We start from the raw sequence: 22,033 nt of genomic DNA on the forward strand, positions 1-22,033 counted from the left end.
GAAACAGATATGCTCTACAAAAGTCCAATCTGGGCACTCCAGTTAGTGAAGAGGTAAGTGCTGAGCATCCAACGGCTCTCTGCTTAGATCGGTGAGAGAGGTGGGTCTGATGGCGCTCTCCTTGAGATCAGTGAAGGGGAAGTGGGGGGGTGGGGGGAGTCACTGCCACTCTGCCTAAGATCAGTGAGAGGGAAGGGGGTCCTGCTGCCACTCTGCTTGAGATCAGAGGGGGAGGAAGGGGGGTGTCCACTGCCACTCTGCCTGAGATCGGTGGGGGGAAAGGGGAGGGGCCCGCAATCAGTCTGGGTGGCGGGGATGGTGGGGGGATATGAGAGTCAGTAATGTTCAAAGGGAGTGGGGCAATGTCTGTGGGGGCCGGGGAGTCATTATCCAGCCCAGGAGCGATGTGGCAGGGGAGTCGCAATCTATTTTTTTTCTGCACTTGCGCAGTTGGAGGTGCCAATTGGAGCTGCAGGATTTTGGGTGCGTTAAGCCCTGCCCACAGGCTGCTGCAGCACAATTTGGAATTTCTGATATTTTTTCAGTCAGAGTGCATGTGCGAGTGCCTGAGGATGGGTCTAAAGGTCAGATCTGAAACACTCCCAGTTTCAAGTCCACTCAGCACTTGGATCAAAATGGTGAAATAGAGTCCTGTTTGTCTGGTGTTGGATCATTTGGACATGCCTGGGTACCCTGCCATGTGCCAAACTGGCAGGCCCTGTGGAGGGAAGGCCAAGGGACTGTGGGACTCTGGCTTGAGAGACCAATGAGGGACAAAAACCCATGTGAGCAGGGGGACCTTGTGGGCTGGTAGTGGGGTCAGGAAACTGATGAGCCCACGGAGCCCAACTCTTTTAACCAGTTTTGCAACTGTAGAAGTCTAGGATTTCGACATATAAACATTTGTAATGTATTACCTAAACCAAATAGCTTGAGGATATGGGCACGCAGTAGCAGCCCTGATGTGTTAGTTATTTCTGAGACTTGGTTTAATAACTCTCTGCTGGATCATGAACTATATTTAGTTTGAGCAGAATTTTCCATTCTCTATGCTGAGTGCTGGCTGAGGTGAGAAAACCAGCGTGCAACTAGCTGACTGCACAACCGCTGATTTCCTCGCCCAAACAGAGCTCCCCAGCAAGTCCCCTCCCTTAGCAATGCCCTCTCTGGTGGGTTCCCTCTTCCTTGTTCCCACTTCTAAAACTTGTCATAAACCTCGTTGACGAGATGCCATGTTGGAGAAGCGGGGGAGGGGGGAAGGTTTCCAATGTGGGGGAATATACGGTGTGGCAGCTATTTAAATAGATTATCATTTATTAAACTGACAATCCCATCCTTTCTGGGTGGGAACCTCATTGTGTCACTGGGGGGGAATCGGAAAATGTGATTGCATCAGCGAGGTTCTTGTTTTCCGACTCTCATGAAATTTTGTGCCTACATCACTGTTTGTGCTCACAGTAAACATCTTTCATCGGGACAGATCATCCAAAGGAGGAGGGGTTGTTATTTTCACTAAAGAGCGCCTAAATAGTTCAACTGTATTGTCAAAATCTATTCCTAGACAACTTGACTTAATGGTATTAAAAATTAAGCTAGCAGGTAATTTTTCTCTGACAACAGTTGGTGGCTACAGACCTGTCCCAGCAAGCAATCAAGCTACCTTTAGTCAGCTCCTTGCTGTAATTACTGCTCCTGAGTTTATGTTATTAGGAGATTTAAACAGAGTTTGAATAAAACTTAATGACATTCAGTTCATAGAATCATAGAAACCCTACAGTGCAGAAAGAGGCCATTGGGCACATCGAGCCTGCACAGACCACAATCCCACCCATGCCCTATCCCCATATCCCTACATATTTACCAACTAATCCCTCCAACCTACGCATCTCAGGAAAACGAAGGGGCGATTTTAGCATGGCCAATCAACCTAACCCGCACATCTTTGGAGGAAAACGGAGCACCTGGAGGAAACCCATGAAGACACGAGGAGAATGTGCAAACTCCACACAGACAGTGACCCAAACCAGGAATTGAACCCAGGTTCCTGGAGCTGTGAAGCAGCAGTGCTAACCACTGTACTACCGTGCTGCCCATTTGGAAATTTGAAAAATTGCCATTTGGAAATTTTGGAATCTTTTTATACTTTTTTTTTACTTATAAGAGAACCTATTAGATCTGCTGCTAAGTCTCGTGTTAAGTCTCCTGATAAATCAACCCTTCTTGATATCATTCATACTAATGCCCCCTGAAACACGGACAAGCAGTCTATTGCCAGGATTTGAGCGATTGTAGCTTTGTTGCTCGTGTTTGATGTACATGTGTAGTAAAACATCCCCCATTGATTTTAATCAAACAGCGTTTTGGAATGAACAAAACTTTTTTTTTACATGATTTAGCTCAGGTAAATTGGTACAGAATTAAGTGAATTCCTTTTGCAGCAAAGGCATAGGCCTTTTTTTTAAAGATACTTTTAGCTACATTATTAATAAAGATGCAGCAATGAAGAAGTTCAGAATCAGAAACCACAATAGCCCTTGATTTAATTCTGTGCTTTGTATCTTACATCAGCAAAGAATGTAGTCTGGCAAAAGGCAAGGACAACTCAGACCAAAGTAGACTGACTTTTCTTTTGGCAAATTAGAAATAGATGTACTAAGACCACAGGAAAAGCAATGGTTGATTATTGCAAATACCAATTTACTACTTCATGATGTAATCTGAAAACATTTTGGCAAAGTGTGAAATGTTTAGAAAATAAATCCTCCTGCTTTCAGTTACCGTGCTCTATAATTTTCTACAATAATGCATGATTACATGCATGTTCAATTCTGATTTTACTAAAGTAAAACAGACATTTGACATGGCTATAGCTAATAATAGTTAGTTGTGTGCCTACAGTGTTCATCAATACCAACTCTGCCCTTGTCCTTACAGTTTTTCTTTATAGTCTGTCACATTACCAGATATGTTGGAAAAACTACTCAATTTGGACCCTAATAAGGCATTCGGTACTGATGACCTGTACCCGTTTTTTGTCAGAACTACAGTTTATGTAATTTCTGCCCCTCCATGTTATCCATTTAATGCCGCTATTCAAATGGCAGAAATTACTTCTGCGTGGAATTTCCACCACTGCCCTACCCCTTTAAAGGGTTAATAGTTAAGATCCAAACTGCTACAGACCAATTTCTGTTTTAACCTGCTTTTTTGAAGTTATTGAACCAAATTGTTTATATAAATAGAAAAAAGTACAGGGCCTTAAATAGAACCTGGTGGGACACCCTTTTGAACTGTAAGTAGGCCAGAAACATGCACGAGGTGGCACGGTGGTTAGCACTGCTGCCTCACAATGCCAGGGACCCGGGTTTGATTCTGGCCTCTGGTCATTGTCTGTGTGGAGTTTGCACATTCTCCCTGTGTCTGCGTGAGTTTCCTCTGGTTTCCTCCCAAAGTCTAAAGATGTCCACAGTCCAAATATTGTTACTAGAGAGGTGGTGCTCGACAGACTGGAGGGACTGATTGTGGACAAGTCCCCAGGACCGGATGGAATGCATCCGAGGGTTCTGAAAGAAATGGCGGAGGTGATAGTGGATGCCTTGCTGATTATTTTCCAAACGTCGCTGGATTCCAGGGAAGTGCCGGAAGATTGGAAAATGGCTAATGTTACGCTGTTGTTTAAGGAGGGTGGCAGGCAAAAGGCAGGGAATTATAAGCTGGTTAGTTTAACGTCTGTTGTAGATAAAATGTTAGAATCCGTCATCAAGGAGGAAATAGCGAGGCATCTTGAGGGGAATTGCTTGATAGAGCAGACGCAGCACGGTTTCGTTAAGGGGAAGTCGTGTCTGACAAATTTATTGGAGTTCTATGAGGATGTGACTAGGGCGGTGGATAGAGGAGAACCGGTGGATGTGGTCTTTCTTGATTTTCAGAAGGCGTTTGACAAGGTACCTCACAAGAGGTTATTGCAGAAGGTAAAGGGGCATGGAGTTGGGGGTAGGGTGTTAGCGTGGATAGAGGATTTGTTGTCAAATAGGAGGCAGAGAGTGGGGGTTAATGGGTGCTATTCGGATTGGCGGTTGGTGACTAGTGGAGTGCCCCAGGGGTCGGTGCTGGGGCCTCAGCTATTTACCATTTATATAGATGATCTGGAGGAGGGAACCGAGTGTATGGTGTTGAAATTTGCTGATGACACCAAGATTGGTGGAACAGCAAATTGCGCGGAGGGTGTGGAGAGTCTGCAGAAGGATCTAGATAGGCTGGGTGAATGGGCCAGGAACTGGCAAATGGAATTTAATGTTGGCAAGTGCGAGGTGGTCCACTTTGGTAGGAATAATGGTAGGAAGGACTATTACTTACGTGGCGAAAAACTGCAGCAGGCAACGGTGCAGAGGGACCTTGGGGTCCTTGTGCATGAGTCGCAAAAACCCAGCCTGCAGGTGCAACAGGTGGTCAGGGAGGCGAATGGGATGCTGGCCTTCATAGCGAGGGGGATTGAATATAAAAGTAGAGAGGTCTTGCTGCGGCTGTATAGGGCATTGGTGAGGCCGCAGCTGGAGTACTGTGTGCAGTTTTGGTCACCGCACTTACGCAAGGATATTTTGGCCTTGGAGGGAGTGCAGAGGAGGTTTACTAGGCTGATGCCGGAGTTGAGGGGGTTGAGCTATGAGGAGAGGCTGAATAAATTAGGCTTGTACTCGTTAGAGTTTAGAAGAATGAGGGGAGATCTCATTGAGACATATAAGATGATGAATGGGATGGATAGGATAGAGGTGGAGAGACTCTTCCTGCTCAGAAAGGACAGTAGGACTAGGGGGCACAGCCTCAAGATAAAGGGGGGGCGGTTTAGAACGGAGTTGAGGAGGAACTTCTTCACTCAAAGGGTGGTGAATCTCTGGAATTCTCTGCCCGTTGAAGTGGTGGAGGCTGCCTCGCTAAATATTTTTAAGAAGCGGGTTGATGGGTTTTTGATAAGAGAGGGGATTCAGGGTTATGGGGAGAGGGCGGGAATGTGGAACTGAGCCACGACAGATCAGCCATGATCTTATTGAATGGCGGGGCAGGCTCGAAGGGCTAGATGACCTACTCCTGCTCCTATTTCTTATGTTCTTATGTGCGGATTAGGTTGATTGGACCATTCTAAACTGACCCTAGTGTCAGGGGATTTGCAGGGTAAATATTGAAAGGATTGTTTGTAAGCAGCTAACTTCTTTTTCAGACACAAACAACATGTTGTCAGGTATGCAGTCAGGTTTTTGCTTGGGACATGGTTACATTACAGCTGCATTAAAAGTTTTAAACAATATTATAACTGTCTTGGATAAGAAACAAACTTGTGCTGCTATTTTTATTCATCCATCTAATTCTTACGAAAAGATTGAGTGGCATTGGTTTTAACAAGGATTGTCTTGCATGGTTCATAAGCTACCTTTCTAATCATACTAAATCAGACAGGCTTAAACAAAATAGAAAGGATCCCTACAGTGCAGAAGGAGGCCATTTGGCGCATCAAGTCTGCACTGACCACAATCCCACCCAACTCCTATCATTGTAATCCCACATATTTATCCTGCGAATCCCCTGACACTAGAATGGCCCAATCAATCTAACCTGCACACCTTTGGCCTGTGGGAGGAAACCGGAGCACCCAGAGGAAACGCACGCAAACACGGGGAGAATGTGCAAACTCCACACTGACAATGACCCAAGGCTGGGTCCCTGGCGCTGTGAGACAGCAGTGCTAATCACTGTGCCACCATGCCACCCTGTGCTTGTTTCTGGCCTACTTATAGTTCAAAACGATATCCCTCTGGGTCCTATTTTAGGCCCTGTTCTTTTTTCTATTTATGTAAACAACTTGGTTCAAACATCAGGGATCTCTCTTATCCATCTGTATACAGATGTCACAATCTTGTATCCTGTTGGTCCATCCATTCATTCTGTTTTGCACAATTTGTAATTTCCGAGACTTTTTGCAGAGAGGTTAAGGCTGTGTTGACTGATGCTTGTACTTGCTAAGTTGTCAATTCTTTTTCATTGCTAATTTGTATTTCATTGTTGTCATGGTGTCACAGTGGTTAGCACTGCTGCTTCTCAGCGCCAGGGACCTGGGTTCAATTTTGGCCTCAGTTCACTGTTTGTGTGGAGTTTGCACATTCTCTTTGTGTCTGCATGGGTTTCCTCCTGGTGCTCCGTTTCCTCCCACAGTCCAAAGATGTGTGGATTAGATTGATTAGCCATGTTAAGTTGTGCCTTAGACCGGAATTTTACCGTCCAACTCAAGGATCAGAGCAGGCGAGAGGCAGACCATGGAAAGGTCCATTGACTTCAGGCAGGATTTTATGGTTTTCAGATGGGCGAGGCTGTAAAATCCCACCCTTAGTTCAGTAAATATGTGGGATTATAGGAATAAGGCTTGGGTGGGATTGTTGTTGGTGCAGGCTTGATGAGCCAAATGGCCTCTTTCTGCACTGTAGGGATTCTATGATTCTATGAAATGTATTGTGAAATTTCTGTTGCTGCAGCATTAGCCTCTTGGCCAGATCATTATTGTAAAAGAGAATTGGTTCTCATGGCTAAGTAAAAAATAAATACAGTGACAATGGGATGAGGCTCATAAGTGGGCAATAATTACCCACGGAAAGGCCTTAATTGACCCACTGATGGGCAGATGAGCACACCTGCCACAGGTATCATTGCTGTGGAGGAAGGGGTGAACAGAAATCAGGTGGGCTGGCGCCTGCTGGATTTAACAAGAACCTTCCAGTTTACAAAGCTGCTGGTCTGTATTAACTCTCCTCTCAGCTTTATCTACTCAGTGGAAGTGGTCCATATGAATCTTGCCTTATAGCTTTAGGATTTGCTGAGAATCGTGCCGATAAATCACCACTGCTTGCTCTGTGGTTTTAACATTACTAGGTTCCCAAAATTGAACACAATAATCTTCCACCCAAAAACCAATGTTTTGTATAAATTCATCATTATATATTGATGCTTGTCCTCCATGCCTCCACCTTATAAATCCTGAAATTAGATTGCATAAAACCCAAAATAAAATTGACTTTTTTTTAATAGCTCCATTTGCTTGCATTCTCATTTTCATAAAATGTATATTTGAACATTTAGATCTCTGTTCTTCATCATTTTCCTGTTGCATGTAGCCCTTTCCCTGTTTCTCTCCAAAATGTCCAGGCTTGAGCAGACAAATGGCAAGCAAGTGCCAAGCAATGGCTATTTCCAACAAGACAGAATTTAACCATCACCCCTTGATGTTCAATGGCATTACCATTGCTGAATCCTCCAATTTCAATATCGTGGGGGTTACCATTGATAAGAAAATGGACTGGACCAGTCATCTAAGTACTATGCCTTCCAGAGTACGTTAGAGGCTAATCTTGCAGTGAGTAACTCACCTCCTGACTCCCCAAAGCTTCTCCACCATCTACAAAGCGCAAGTCAGGAGTGAGATGGAATGCTCTCCCCTTGCCTGGATGAGTGCAACTCCAATAACACCAAGAAGCTTGACCCAATCCAAGACAAAGCAGTTCACTTGGTTGGCATCCTATCCACAAACATTCACTCCCCCCACCACTGATGCACAATGGCAGCCATGTGTACCATCTACAAGATACACTACAAAAATTCACCTGCCCCAACAGACATCACCTTCCAAATACATGACAACTACCATTTAAAAGTAGATACTTGGGAACACCATCACCTGGAATCCCCCCCTCCAAGCCACTCCCCATTTTGACTTGGATATACATCACCATTCCTTCACAGTCATTGGGTCAAAATCCTGGAACTCTCTCCCCAAAAACGCTATGTCTGTATCACCACATAACTGCAGCAGTTCAAGAAGGCAACTCACCACTAGCTTCTCAAGGGCAATTAAGGATAAGCAATAAATGTTGGCCCAGCAACAACCACATCCTATGAATGAATTAAAACAAAAATGACCCCACACTTTTCTAAATTTACTTGTCTGCCATGGTCTACTATTTTCAATATATTTCTTCTTGAAGTTTTTTTTGGTTAACCTGATGAACAAACTTTCTACATTTGTATAAGCAAATTTTGAAATTGTCCTTTGCGTATTCAAGTTCAAAACATCAATATATACCAAGGGTAAGAATAGGTTCAGTTGTGACCACCGTGGTACAACATTTCTAATCTTATTCTAATGTAAACAGCATCAATTCACCCCAATTTTTTGTTTCCAGTCTGTCAATCAATATAAATTCATTTTTTAAAACCATAATGTTCAACTGTTTGAACAAACCTCTTGTGAAACAACTTGTTTGAATGTTTTCTGAAAATCCATTTGTAGTTCACATATTACATAGTGCACATCATTTATCCAATCAATCTTCTGAATCCTCTGTGTAATTTGGCAAACACGACCTGCCTTTAACAGTAATGTTTGCTGTTGATAGGCTTTCTTTCACAAATCTGTACAGCTGGAAACTCAACTCAGAGCTGCTTTCTTCACAAGCTGATACCACATACACCATGTTATCCCAGTACAGCTACAATACTTGCATCTACCCTATAATGTGAAAGATTGCCCAGCTAGGTCTTGTATAAAACAAAAGACAAATCCAACCCAGCCAATTACTGCCCAACCAGTTTACTCTCAATTATTAGTAAAATGCTATGTGTCATGCGGCACTTGCTCAATAATAATCTGCTGATTGACATTCAGATTGGGTTCCATGAGCATAACTCAGTTCCTGACTTTATTACAGCCTTGGTTCAAACATGAACAAAAGAGCTGAACTCCAGAGGTGACATGAGAGACTGATTGCCCTTGACGTCAAAGTAGCATTTGACCAAATGTGGCATCAAGAAGCCCCAGCAAAACTGGAGTCAATGGGAACTTGGGGTAAAGCTCTCCACTGTTTGGAGCTATATCTAGCACAAAGGAAGATGGTTGTGGTTGTTGGAAGTCAATCATCTCAGCTCCAAGACATCACTGCAAGAGTAACTCAGGGTGGTGTCCGAAGCCACAACCATCTTCAGCTGCTACATCAATGACCTTCCCTCTACCATTCTGCCATATTCCTAAACTTTTGTCATTTTCCTCCAGCCTTGTTATGGGTTGGGATTGCCTAGTATGCCAAACACACACTCACCCCTGCTGAAGTCCAGTTCTCCCATTGGAAAGGGTGACGAAAACCAGAATACCTCAGACACGTTATTTTTGTCTAGTGCTGCAGAGTTTTAGAAACCCATTAAAAGCAGGCCGGGTTTGAGAGTTTGTGAAGAAAATGGCAGGCCTGCTGAGAAGTTGGGAACATTTTGAAAGGTAAGTGTAAAATGATTTTACATCTTCAAGTGTCATCAGTAGGTGCTGTACTGTAAAGTAGATGTGTTTGTAATTCAGTTTATTTATTTTAAGGATCTGACCTGCAAAGATAAGCTGACTCTTATATTGATCCGCATTGTGTAATGTTTACATGCATTACAGTTTCAATGGAAGACATACCAGTGCTTTCTCTGCTGTGAGGGTTTGTGTTCTGAATTAACTGAAGTGGCAGATCTGTTTTAAAAAAAAAGGACCCTGCTTCTGCAGCTGAGAAGAAAAAAATGCTCTGCATCTGCTTCCTTTCCATTGATTGAGAGACATTTTGCTTGAAATTGAAATAGACAGAGCTGAAAGCTTTTGTTGTGACAGTTGTGCCATTATGAATGTTTGGCTGGGTTTCAAAAGCTTCAGTTTAATAGATTGTCTTTTGATCCAAGAGCCATTGAAACTTTTGGGAGCCTAAAATAGCAGGTTATGTCTTTGTGGTTTTGCATTTGTTTACAAACCTAATAGACACTTCTAGTGTTATAACTTCTTTCTCTGCCTTGGGTTTTTTGATCCAGTACCACTGATAGTAATTTTGAATTCAAGATTTTCTTAGATTTTTAGCGTTTTTTCCAATTATTTCAAAATGTTTCTAAGTGCCATTGCATGGTTCCTGGGAATTGTATGTAGTGTGTACTGGGTAAATGGCTATGGAGGATATATTTCAAGTTTGTTTATTAGTGTCACAAGCCAGCTTACCTTAACACTGCAATAAAGTTACTGTGAAAATCCCCTGGTCGCCACACTCCAGCACTGGTTCGGGTACACTGAGGGAGAATTTAGCATGGCCAATGCACCCAACCAGCACCCAACAGTGGGAAGAAACCAGAGCACGTGGAGTAAATCCACACAGCCACAGACTCTGCACAAACAGCGACCCAAGCTAGGAGTCGAACCTGGGTCCCTGGTGCTGTGAAGCGACACATGGCATGGGGGCATATGAGGTGTCATGGGATAGCATGTGAGGCAGTATGTAGGCATACCAGCGGTTTGGGGTGGCATGGGGAATGTGAGGGAGATGGGTTGCATGAGGGAATGTGAGGAAGCATGGGGTGACATGGGGAATATGAGGGGGCATGGAGGGAACAGAGGTAGCATAGGCGGTGGATGGGGAGCGTTGAGAGGGGTGAGGTTTATGGGGGCCTTTAAACAATGTTGAGAACTGGGCTGCTATCTTGGAGAATTAAGATGGACTTTCTGACTGCCCATCCCGACATCCACACATCTCGCACATTCCATCGTGGCTTACAAAATGCACTGTGAACTTAACCATGTGTGAAATGAGCAAAGTCACACATGTTTCAGATGTGCATTTTACAAGTTGTGACAGAGCACAAAGTGGATTTTCCTGAGTGCAGGGTGGGCTTTCCAGAGCCCAAGCAAAAAAAATTGACCTAAAACCTTTGTCATTCAATGTAACAGACTGAGTAATGTTAATGTTCGGTGGTAGTCATGCAGAGGAATTGCATCCTAAGGCAGGATCGTGTGTGTTCAAGCTGTCCACATCTTCAAATTCACTTTACTACTGAAAAGTCACTGTAAATGGTAAACCAAAGAGAGACAGTTTTGTCTGATTGGGAAGGAAGTTTACCTATTTATCATTGTGCTTGCTTGGACAGCAAAGGAAGGAGACATGTGGAAGGAGTGCACTCTAGTTTTCTGTACTGCTGTATGATTTGGGACTCTGATGATTTTTTTGCACAAAGGTTTTTCATTATGATCCATTGTTCAAAAATTATTGAAGAGAACTCCTGATTCATTAAAAGTTAGCTTTAGTTAGTGAGAAGTGGGAGCTGATTTGGCTTGCTGCTGTCAGTACTGCATACATCTAAACATGAACTCATAGTTTTAGTCTTAAGTTGCATTGTTTGTCAATGTGGTGTATTTTCCATCTGTCAGAGTTGCCTGGGAGAAAGCAGAGGCCTTTGAAATGTGGATTTTAAGCCTATATTTAAAATTCCATACATATGCCAGAAGAGCAATGAAAAGGTCTTTGAGATTGCAGGAACAAAAGAACTCTTAAAAAGTGACACCTAGAAAACAAACTGTCAGTATTTCGGCCATCTGAACAGTTCTGAAATGCTGCAGAGATCTTTCCTAGAGGGTCTAATGGAGGGCAGCAGAAAGAAGGGTCAGCTTGGACATGGTTAGAGGACTGACATCAGGGTGGTTGCAGGGGAGCTCTGTGAATGTATGAGGATGGCACAAGACAGACGAGTGTGACATATCATAACAGCAGATCTCCTGGTAGGAGCAGCTACAAGCAGCAGTAGAAAGATCAGGAGGATATGATGCATGGCCCATTTTATTTCCAAAGCATAAATCCAAACTGTTCATTGTTTGACCTGTAGCACATATTGCCGTTGATAAGATCAAGTCTCAATTCAGAGAAAGTGCATGCTTGACTGTTGACTTCTGCAATGAAAACAACCTGAATTGCAAAAGTGACCGTACCATTAACCACCCTCAAAATTCTTTATGTAAAGACAATAGCCGGAATTCTCTCACCGTTCACGCCAGTGGAAGTTTCATATCCGGCTGCAGTGAACGGAGATTTGGCTTGTTGCCAAAATCTGCGTCTCCGCCACAGCAGGAACATGACATGAACAGGTGGTAAGAGTACACCCAATGACTTCGGCTGTGTGATGATTTGGATACACCAAAAATAGTGTGTGAAATAACAGCCAAGTGAGTAGTTTCACCTGAACTGCAGTCAATGAGTGGGTAAGTACTCAAATAGATCTCTTGACTGGCTAACTGGGTTTTTTTTTAGGCGGTATCTTGGTGCTGATTGACAAATTCATTGGTGCAAAAGTACTGGTGGCTGGAAGCTGATTTTTGTTTGGTTGATTTAAAGGTGATATTTGTGTTTGTATTGACTGTTTGTTTATGCCGACCTGTGTCAATTTAATTGGATTTAAGTAGGTTGTGTAAGATGCTAATAGAATGAGAAAGTTGTCGGGATGGGACCTTAGCTACATTTTAACCATTGAAGGATTGTTGGCTTGAGGTTGCTTCAGGTCATTTGAACTTTCAAATCCTTTTCAGCCTACTTATTACAGTAACACACTAAAAATTAGTATAGTGAGAAATTTATATGATGAGAAGCTGGTTTCAGAAAACCATGAGTTTTAAGTAAAATCACAGATGTAAGAAATGTTTCCACATCTGGACTTCGGTGATAGGTGTACGAGGAAGGAAAATAATAGAAGCGAAAAAATATCGAGGAGTAGCAGTGTGTTGGGACTGCAATGTTTATATGCAAGCATGCAAAGTATTAGAAACAAAGTCAGAGAAATATTCCTCCATTTCAAAAATCATTCTTGATAGAATCGGAAAAAAGGGAGGAAGGATGGCTTTGTTAATTAAAGATAGTGATCCTCTGATAGAGTCTCCCTGTCTTGAGTTTAGAAAGAGTAAGGGATCAGTTGCAGAAGACAATGGCAAACCACTGCAGGAGCTTGGTATTGCATAACATTGGCATCAACATATGGCAGTCCATGGTTGCCAACACCTGAAGAGAGAGAGAGATAGAAAGGATCATTTATTCGGAGTACGTGTTGGCCACCAAATAAGAAAAGAATGGAGGATGAGGGTTAGACTGGCAATAGACTTGTAGGTATGTGTAGTTCATCCACCCTAAAATAGACTGTTATAAGAACTTAACTTAATGATCCAAATGAGGAGGATTCTCGGAATACATTGGGTATTGTTTCCTTTATAAGTTGCATGTCCAAAATGCGAGACGGTAAGATCTGTTTCTGCATAACAAAGTAAGACCAGGAAAGAGAATCAGTTGGGAAATTTTGACCATGATCTAATTAGGTTGAAATTGAAAAAAGATAAGGTCTCTAAGATAGAGATTTTGGATTGGACATTTGTTAATTTCATACTGTTGAAAATTCATTTGTTCAGGTTTAATTGGTTGAGCAAAACTGTCAATTGTACTGTGGACCAGAAGTGGAAGGTACTTAGAAATGACACAAATAGGGCACAGTTTAATCTGATTAAAGTAAAAGTATGGAGTTGTTGGAACTGAAATACCATTTTAACAAAAGATACATGATAAATATTGAGATGATAATGCAGGAAAAGATACGAGTTGTAATAGCCATCAAAAGAAAACAGATTATTGGAAGGAACAAAGGAAAAAGGCTCTTTATCAATATAAATCAATATTGCAAGAGTAGAAGGAATAAGAAATGATCAAAGAAGGGGTGTGTCCATTCAAAAGGTAGGCAATGAATGAGTATCAGAGATTTTTAACATGACTTTGCCTCAGATTATCCAAGGAGAATGTGGAAATACCAGTACTGTGGATAAATATTCAAAAGGATTGTATTTTTAAAAGTTAACGAGACTAAGAACAGAAAATGCACCTGATCCATGAGGAGGCTGAAGGAAAGAACCACTAATTATACGTGGAATGGGAATTGTGACAAAAGATTGGAGGGAGTAAACATTTCAACCTGCTTTAAGAAAAGGGTAATGAAAAGGTCAGGAAATCACAGGTCAATAGGTTTTACTGTAGCTGTGAATGATCATCTTGAATTCATCATCCAGGATTAAATTATTGCACACTTGAGAGATGTTGTGTGGATTAGTTAGAGATAGATAGCACGGTTCTGTGAAGCACAGGCTGTGTTTGATCACATGAATTGGAATTTTTGAGGAAATCATATCAGTCTGGATTTTGCAGTCACCTCTGACCTATAAGAAAGCTGCTCAGAAAATTTAGCAGACTCTGTGGCATCGATTTCCCAATTACGACATAATTTTATTCTGGTGTCAGCTACAGGAGATTTCTGGTATCCAGGAGAAGTGAAGTCCTCCAGCAGACTGAGGATTCCAGAATTCTCACTTGCAGCAACCAGGAAGTGAAAAGAGCTAATGCAAAAGCAAAAACACCGTGAAGGCTAGAAATCTGAAATAAAAGCAGAAAATGCTAGAAATACTCAGCAGGTCTGGCAGTACCCTGTAGAGTTAAAGTTTCAGGTTGATAACCCATTCTGATGCAGGGTCAATGTAAAGGATAGGAAGAAGCTTCATTCCCCAGCACCAACATCTTTGCCGAGCACTAAAATAGAGAAATGAAATAATGACAATTACAGTGTGGAAGGAGGGTAAACTGAGGGAGAGAGACAGTGACAATAACTGTACATGAAAATGTTCATAATAGTGAAGGATCAGAGATGTCAGAGTGTAGGTACATGATAAATCAAAGGCAATTAAGATCCCATGTCTTAAACATTGAACATTGAAATGTAAAATCAAAATGATGTTGAATATGTACAAGACATTCAAGGCAGCATGGTGGCACAATGGTCAGCACTGCTGCCTCACAGCGCCAGGGACCCAAGTTCGATTCCCGGCTTGGGTCACTGTCTGTCTGGCGTTTGCACATTCTCCCCGTATCAGCGTGGGTTTCTTCTGGTGCTCCGGTTTCCTTCCACAGTCCAAAGATGTGCAGCTTAGGTGGATTGGCCATGCTAAATTGCTGCTTAGTGTCAAGGTGTTAGCAAGGTAAATGCATGGGATTATGGGGACAGGGCCTGGATGGGATTGTGGTTAGTGCCGAATGGCCTCCTTCTGCACTGCTGGATTCTATTCTATGAAATAATCTTTAAGTAACAGTTGGAATAGTGTGTACACTCTGGATACCCCCATCATAGGAAGAATACTACAATTATGGAAATGTTAAGAACTGGAAGCATGAGTGGAACTATAGACTGGTTACAGCACAGGAGACAATTCGCCCCATCATTTCCATGTCAGCTCTCTGCAAGAGCAGCTCAGCTTGTCCCATTCACCCCATCCTTTCCTACAGCCAGTAATTTAATTTCCTTCAGCTATGTATTCAGCTCCCTTTTGATCTGCCTCCTCCACACCCTTGAGCTGTGTATTTCAAGTTCTCAGCACATGCTGCATAAAAAGTCTTGCTTGTGCTGCCCTTGGTTCTTTTGCTTAAATCAGTGTCCTCTGGTTCTTTACCTTTTCGCCAAGTGGAATGTATTCTTCTATTTGCGCTGCTTAGATTCCTCCTCATTTTGAATACAACTATCAAATCTCTTCTCAGTCTTCTCTTCTCTAAGGAGAATCACCCCAGACTCTCCGATCTGTCCAGAGTAACTGAAGTCCATCATCCCAGGAACCGTTCTCCTGAATCTTTTCAACACTTTTTTAAAAATGCAGTGCCATGAATTGGATACAGTACTCTAGTTGAGGTGTTTTACAAAGCTTAATGATATAACAAGTTGGAAAGTATATTATGCAGAAAGGCTTCTACTGGAGAAAGTTAAGAGAAATGGAGGAAGTGATTCACTGGTCCCGCATGCTCTGGCACAGATCGCATTATGCGGTATGGCCGGAGAATTGTATGAAACATAAGAAACATAAGAAATAGGAGCAGGAGTAGGCCATCTGGCCCTTCGAGCCTGCCCCGCCATTCAATAAGATCATGGCTGATCTGTCGTGGCTCAGTTCCACTTTCCCGCCCTCTCCCCATAACCCTGAATCCCCTCTCTTATCAAAAACCCATCAACCCGCTTCTTAAAAATATTTAGCGAGGCAGCCTCCACCACGTCAACGGGCAGAGAATTCCAGATATTCACCACCCTTTGAGTGAAGAAGTTCCTCCTCAACTCCGTTCTAAACCGCCCCCCCTTTATCTTGAGGCTGTGCCCCCTAGTCCTACTGTCTTTTTTGAGCGGGAAGAGTCTCTCCACTTCTATCCTATCCATCCCATTCATCATCTTATACGTCTCAATGAGATCTCCCCTCATTCTTCTAAACTCTAACGAGTACAAGCCTAGTTTATTCAGCCTCTCCTCATAGCTCAACCCCCTCAACTCCGGTATCAGCCTAGTAAACCTCCTCTGCACTCCCTCCAAGGCCAAAATATCCTTGCGCAGGTGCGGCGCCCAAAACTGCACACAGTACTCCAGCTGCGGCCTCACCAATGCCCTATACAGCTGCAGCAAGACCTCCCTACTTTTATATTCAATCCCCCTCGCAATGAAGGCCAGCATCCCATTCGCCTTCCTGACCACCTGCTGCACCTGCAGGCTGGGTTTTTGCGACTCATGCACAAGGACCCCGAGGTCCCTCTGCACCATCGCCTGCTGCAGTTTTTCGCCACGTAAGTAATAGTCCTTCCTACCATTATTCCTACCAAAGTGGACCACCTCACACTTGCCAACATTAAATTCCATTTGCCATTTCCTGGCCCATTCGCCCAGCCTATCTAGATCCTTCTGCAGACTCTCCACACCCTCCGCACAATTTGCCTTTCCCCCAATCTTGGTGTCATCAGCAAATTTCGACACCCTACACTCGGTTCCCTCCTCCAGATCATCTATATAAATGGTAAATAGCTGAGGCCCCAGCACCGACCCCTGGGGCACCCCACTAGTCACCAACTGCCAATCCGAATAGCACCCATTGACCCCCACTCTCTGCCTCCTATTTGACAACCAATCCTCTATCCACGCTAACACCCTACCCCCAACTCCATGTCCTCTGACCTTCTGCAGTAACCTCTTGTGAGGTACCTTATCAAACGCCTTCTGAAAATCCAGAAAGACCACATCCACCGGCTCTCCTCTATCCACCGCCCTAGACACATCCTCATAGAACTCCAGTAAGTTTGTCAGACACGACTTCCCTTTAATGAAACCCTTTAATGAAATAATGAGATGGGCCAAATGCGATTCATGCCAAGGAAAACCTCTTTTGAGATGCTACATCCCACCCCCCCATGACAATGCTGGATGTTCACCAGATTAGCATATTGAGATCAGTATTTAAATATGCATTTCTGGATTTTAGCCTGAATCACCCAACTCCTGGTATTCACTGAACCACCCTCCTGCCTGCATGTGTGGGGGGGCGAGAGTCCTCCAGGGTCAAGGGTTGGTGGTGTTCCTCATTTCATCACGCCTACAGGGCTGCAATATCCATGGGAGGGGTAGGGAGACCTTCAAATTATCTTTGAGATGGGATTCTCTGAGGAGCCGGTGTTATCGGTGTCATTTGATCCTGCAGTGGGAATCTCCCCAAAAAATGACCAGTTGTGGTGAATTGCAATCTGGATCATGCTGACCCACCCAGTGGAATTCTCACCACTTTTCCCACTAGAGAAAAGTCATTTTTTGGGAGCAGTCAGCCCCTCATCAAAATCATGGAAGTATTTGAGAGAATAAATAGTGAAAGGTCGCTTTGTAACTTGGGCATATACAGGCTGACATTGATCGCTGCAAGAACTAAGGTGTTATTCAGGCACTTAAAAATTGTTAAAATGTGGAATGCTTTCATTAGAATTAGTGTTGAATACCCAGTTCTTTCTTTCCTACTAAAAGTACCTAATTGCAGTTATAATCTAGTCCCTGGCTGTGCTGAAACAGTACGAGCCATGGACAATGTGGCCCACTACATTGCCATGTGTGACCTAGTCCAAGGGGGTGGTGTAACCAAGGGGTTGACAAGTACATAGGGATTTGTAACCGTATTATTGTCAGCTGCCCAAAGCTGTGCTCAAGATGCCAGCAGATGCCAAATGGAGCAAACAAGTGCAAGCTCAGAAAGCAACGCAGTTCAGGCGCACGTGCCTCTTCTGCATATGTGCACATTAAAGTAGATCCATGCAGACTCTTAGGGCAGATTGGTAGAAGTGGTTGGGAAACTTACTGAGATGCTATCCATTCATAAGCCCAGATCAAGTGGATGTGTGGTGGACTATGCATATAAAACACAGTAGGTGTGTAAAGTTGCTGAAGCATCATTATTTCCTAATCTTGGACTGCTTGAATGGGAACTCTGATGTCTCCAGAAAAGTGTTTCCTTCTGTAGCACTGACTTCATTCATTTTGAGATTCTATGGGATGGAATTGTACAGTTCCTCCCGCTGGTGTGATCTTCCATTCCTGCCAAAGTCAGTGGACTTTTGAATGGCTCGCCATATTTTCCGGTCCTGACTCCACTGCAACAGGGCCATAGAATTCCACTCTATACAGCAAATATAAGTCCCTTTACTTTTTGTCTAGTGAAATATAGGCGCAAAAAGTTTTATTTACTACACGGTCAGGCAAAAACCATTCTAATGGAATCTTACAGCTGCTTATGCCAGTGGGATTTTCTGATCCCACTGCGGTGAACGAGGATTTGGGTGAGCATCAAATTCTCCATTCCTGCTGCATCAGTAGTGGGGTCTGAACAGTCGGTAAGATTGCATCTTAGGTCTTTTTTTAAGCTGTTGTGGTCAGTGGCACCATTTGGCTTGGTAGTGGCATGACAAAGATTCTAGATTTCTTAGTTAATTTATAAAAAGACTCCAGGAGAGATTTTCAAATTGCCTACCTGAACTAATAAATCTTACCTTAGAGCAGTGCAAGGCCAGGATGAAATGGTATCCATTCCCATTTGTGGCCAAGAACCATCTTCGATCCTGGAGGCTAAAACCCGAAAAACATTGAAGAAACTTCGATGTTGTTATTAAGAAGCCGCAGGTTTTTGTCGCTGTGTCTGGGCTCAGATTGGTTGAATGGCCTTCTGCAATGTTCTGTCTTTACGTCTTATGTAAACCTAAGGTCAATCTCCTTCCCCCTCCCCACATACTGCCAATAAGAGTGGGTGTATACATGTTGAAAGTGAGCATAAATTAATTTGACACCCGCAAATCTTTTTTAAGATTGCACTGCCTAATTGAATACTTCATTTTGTGCAGCTAAACATGCTTTCACTTACAGCGGCTATCAACTGACTATGGCCATACTAGCCTGAAAACTTATGGTCATACTAGCCTGAAGACGCCCAGTCTCGGAAACTAAGCAGATTCAGGCCTGGTTAGTACTTGGATGGGAGACTGCCTGGGAATACCAGGTGCAGTAGGCTTTAGGGTGGCATGGTGGGTACAGTGGTTAGCATTGTTGCCTCACAGTGCTGAGGACCTGGGTTCGATCCCCAGCTTGTTTGTGTGGAGTTGCATATTCTCCCTGTGGCTGCGTGGGTTTCCTCCCACATTCCAAAGATGGGCAGGTTTGGTTGATTAGCCATGCTAAATTATCCCTTAGTGTCCCAAGATGTGTAGATTAGGGAGATTAGCAGATTTGATATGTGGGGTTATGGGGACAGGACTTGGGTGGGATTGCGGTTGGTGCAGACTTGACGGGTCGAATGGCTCCTTCAGCACTGTAGGGGTCCTATGATTCAACAGCAAATATGGGCTCGAGTTTCTGATGGCTAATGTTTTGGATATCAATGGTTTCACGAAAGATTAGTCCATTACTACATCACTGGGTAATAAGGGCTATGTGGACTGGTGTTTTATTTATTTGCCAAACTATTTATGGAGACCAATGTCCTGCAAAGCATTAAACAATGATAGGAGTTTTAAGTGTGACTCAAAGGTGATGTCGCTCCTTCCTTCATAAATCATGGTTGATGCACTGTATAACCAATAATGAGGCAGGACCTTTATTTTACACAGTCTGAGTGCATTCTTTATTGAATTTTCATAGTTCCAAGGTTGCAAGCTTAGAAAACTGTGGTAATCCTTGGGAACAACGAAGTGCAATTATTTATGCTATTCAGTACCAGTCTTAGTTTGGTCATAAGGCAAGACAACAAGTTAAAGTTGTGACATCTAATTGCAAGAAGAAAGAAAGGAACAACCTATATGACAAGGCACATCCAGCATGTTCCTGACATTGTCTACAAGGCAGCTGAAGTTGTCTGCCCCATTACCACACCCCGTCACCTCCCATCATTCATATCTGGATTAACAGCAGCAGAGGAGTACGTTCCAAGCTGACTCATGAAATATGAGAACAATTTACACTGAGAAATAATACATAAATAAAAAACATGAATCATGAAACCCAAGCCCCTAATCATCTCCATTTGAACATACACATTGATTGGTTTGTACTGAAAGCTATATTGAGAAGTGAGCTGTAATGATATTACCAGAGCCTGCGATGAAGTATTTCTGTAGTGCAAACTCAGCAGGTATTTGTGAAGTGGGATGTGCGACACAGAAGAATTGTGTAACCTCTGATTCCATTCATTAAAATCTACCGATTCCATGTTGTTACTTCAGAGCCACTCAGTAGCTTGCACCTGACTGAGGAGGTAAATGAGGAAATGGGGATTAAGCAGGACCTTACTAGGATTTACAGATCAATAATGCATAAGTCAAATATATTCCTGTCCCAATGCATTCTTCACATTGGAGGGAACAACTTCAAAAGTGTCTTCGAAAGTGCAATTATGCCATAACTTTGGAATCAGTGAAACTTGGTTTCACCTTGCAGTGACAATAGATTGATGGTGTAAATATGACCTGATTCTCTCAGCAGGATCTGACATGACACGAAGGCCAAGCCTGCTGAGGCTCCCTGAAAGAGCAAACCTCATTCCACTTTGCTCTAGAGTCAGGTCAGCTGCAGTTTAGAAGAATGAGAGGGGTTGCAATTGAAACATACACAATTCTGACAGGGCTGCACAGACTGGGTGCAGGGATGTTGTTTCTGCTGGCTGGAGAGTCTAGAACAAGGAGTCACAGTCTCAGGATACAGGGTAGGTTATTTGAGAAATTTCTTCACTCAAAGAGGAGTGAACCTGTGGAATTCTCTACCACAAAACACTGTAGAGGCAAAATCACTGAGTATTTTTAGGAAGGAATTAGATTTCTAGAATCTAAAGGTGTCAAAAGATACAGGGAGAGTGTGGGAGTATGGTGTTGAGATAAAGGATCACTGTGATTATATTGAATGACATAGCAGGCTCGAAGGGCCACATGGCCTACTCCTGCACCTAGTTTCGATGTTTCTTGCATTCTCTGTCCAAAGCAGGTCCAATGCACAGTGCTGGGATCCTTACTATGGGTTGGGCAAGGACACAGATCCTGAATCCATCACAGCCAAAACGTGGATTAACCCCATGTGGTAAACACCAATCCAATCAACTGGTAGGCCCCCCCCCCCCCCCCCCCCCCCCATGTTGTTACTTCAGAGCCACTCAGTAGCTTGCAGTAGTGATGGCAGAGGTTCTAATCTCTGGCCATCACAGAGCTGACCGGGAATCTCTTCCATTTCAGGGCAGCTGTTAACATTTAGTTTATCTAGCAGCCCCATAGTATTGGGTCAAAACCAAGTTAAAGCCAACAAAATAGGAAGCAAGCTTGCATTGCAAGTGCACCCTGAAGGTGACACCTGCATAAGGATACTCTGATTTCATGGTGTACTTGGGATAGGAAGAGGAAGCTCAAGCAAGGATCCTGCTTCAACTTGCTGCCTGGTATGTTATAGTCATGATTGCCTTCCAAAGAATGTCCACTGGGGTGTGGTAGCAAAGGATGACTAATGACATTGAAGCAATAGGGCAACATACAAGGTTATTGCCTGAGGAATTAAAACCAACAAAGAGGACTTGCTAATATAGTAGAGAGTAATTTTGCTTCTGTTCGAGGTAAGTGTTGGTATTGGTGTAATAAGATTTCCATCTTCCCCCTCACCCACGCCTCACCTCATCCCTGATTTCCAATAGTAAGACATGGGCCAGGATTTTACAGCCCCGCCATGGTGTGTCATCTCCAATCCCTCCAGCGGACTGCGGCGGGCCATTTAATTTGCTGTTTACTTCCGCAGGACTGTAATGTCCCACCGAGCTGGGGGGGCGGGGGGG

At 43.4% G+C, this 22,033-nt stretch overlaps 1 protein-coding gene across 11 annotated transcripts in view; it reads left to right on the forward strand.

Annotated features, from left to right (window-relative positions):
• The window catches only part of sobpa (sine oculis binding protein homolog (Drosophila) a), a 327,837-nt gene that overhangs the window by 269,914 nt on the left and 35,890 nt on the right, over positions 1-22,033 (forward strand). The window lies entirely within an intron of this gene.

The sequence above is a fragment of the Carcharhinus amblyrhynchos genome, chromosome 7 (assembly GCF_965287045.1).
Source record: "Carcharhinus amblyrhynchos chromosome 7, sCarAmb.v2.hapA, whole genome shotgun sequence".
NCBI classification, from domain to species: Eukaryota; Metazoa; Chordata; class Chondrichthyes; order Carcharhiniformes; family Carcharhinidae; genus Carcharhinus; species Carcharhinus amblyrhynchos.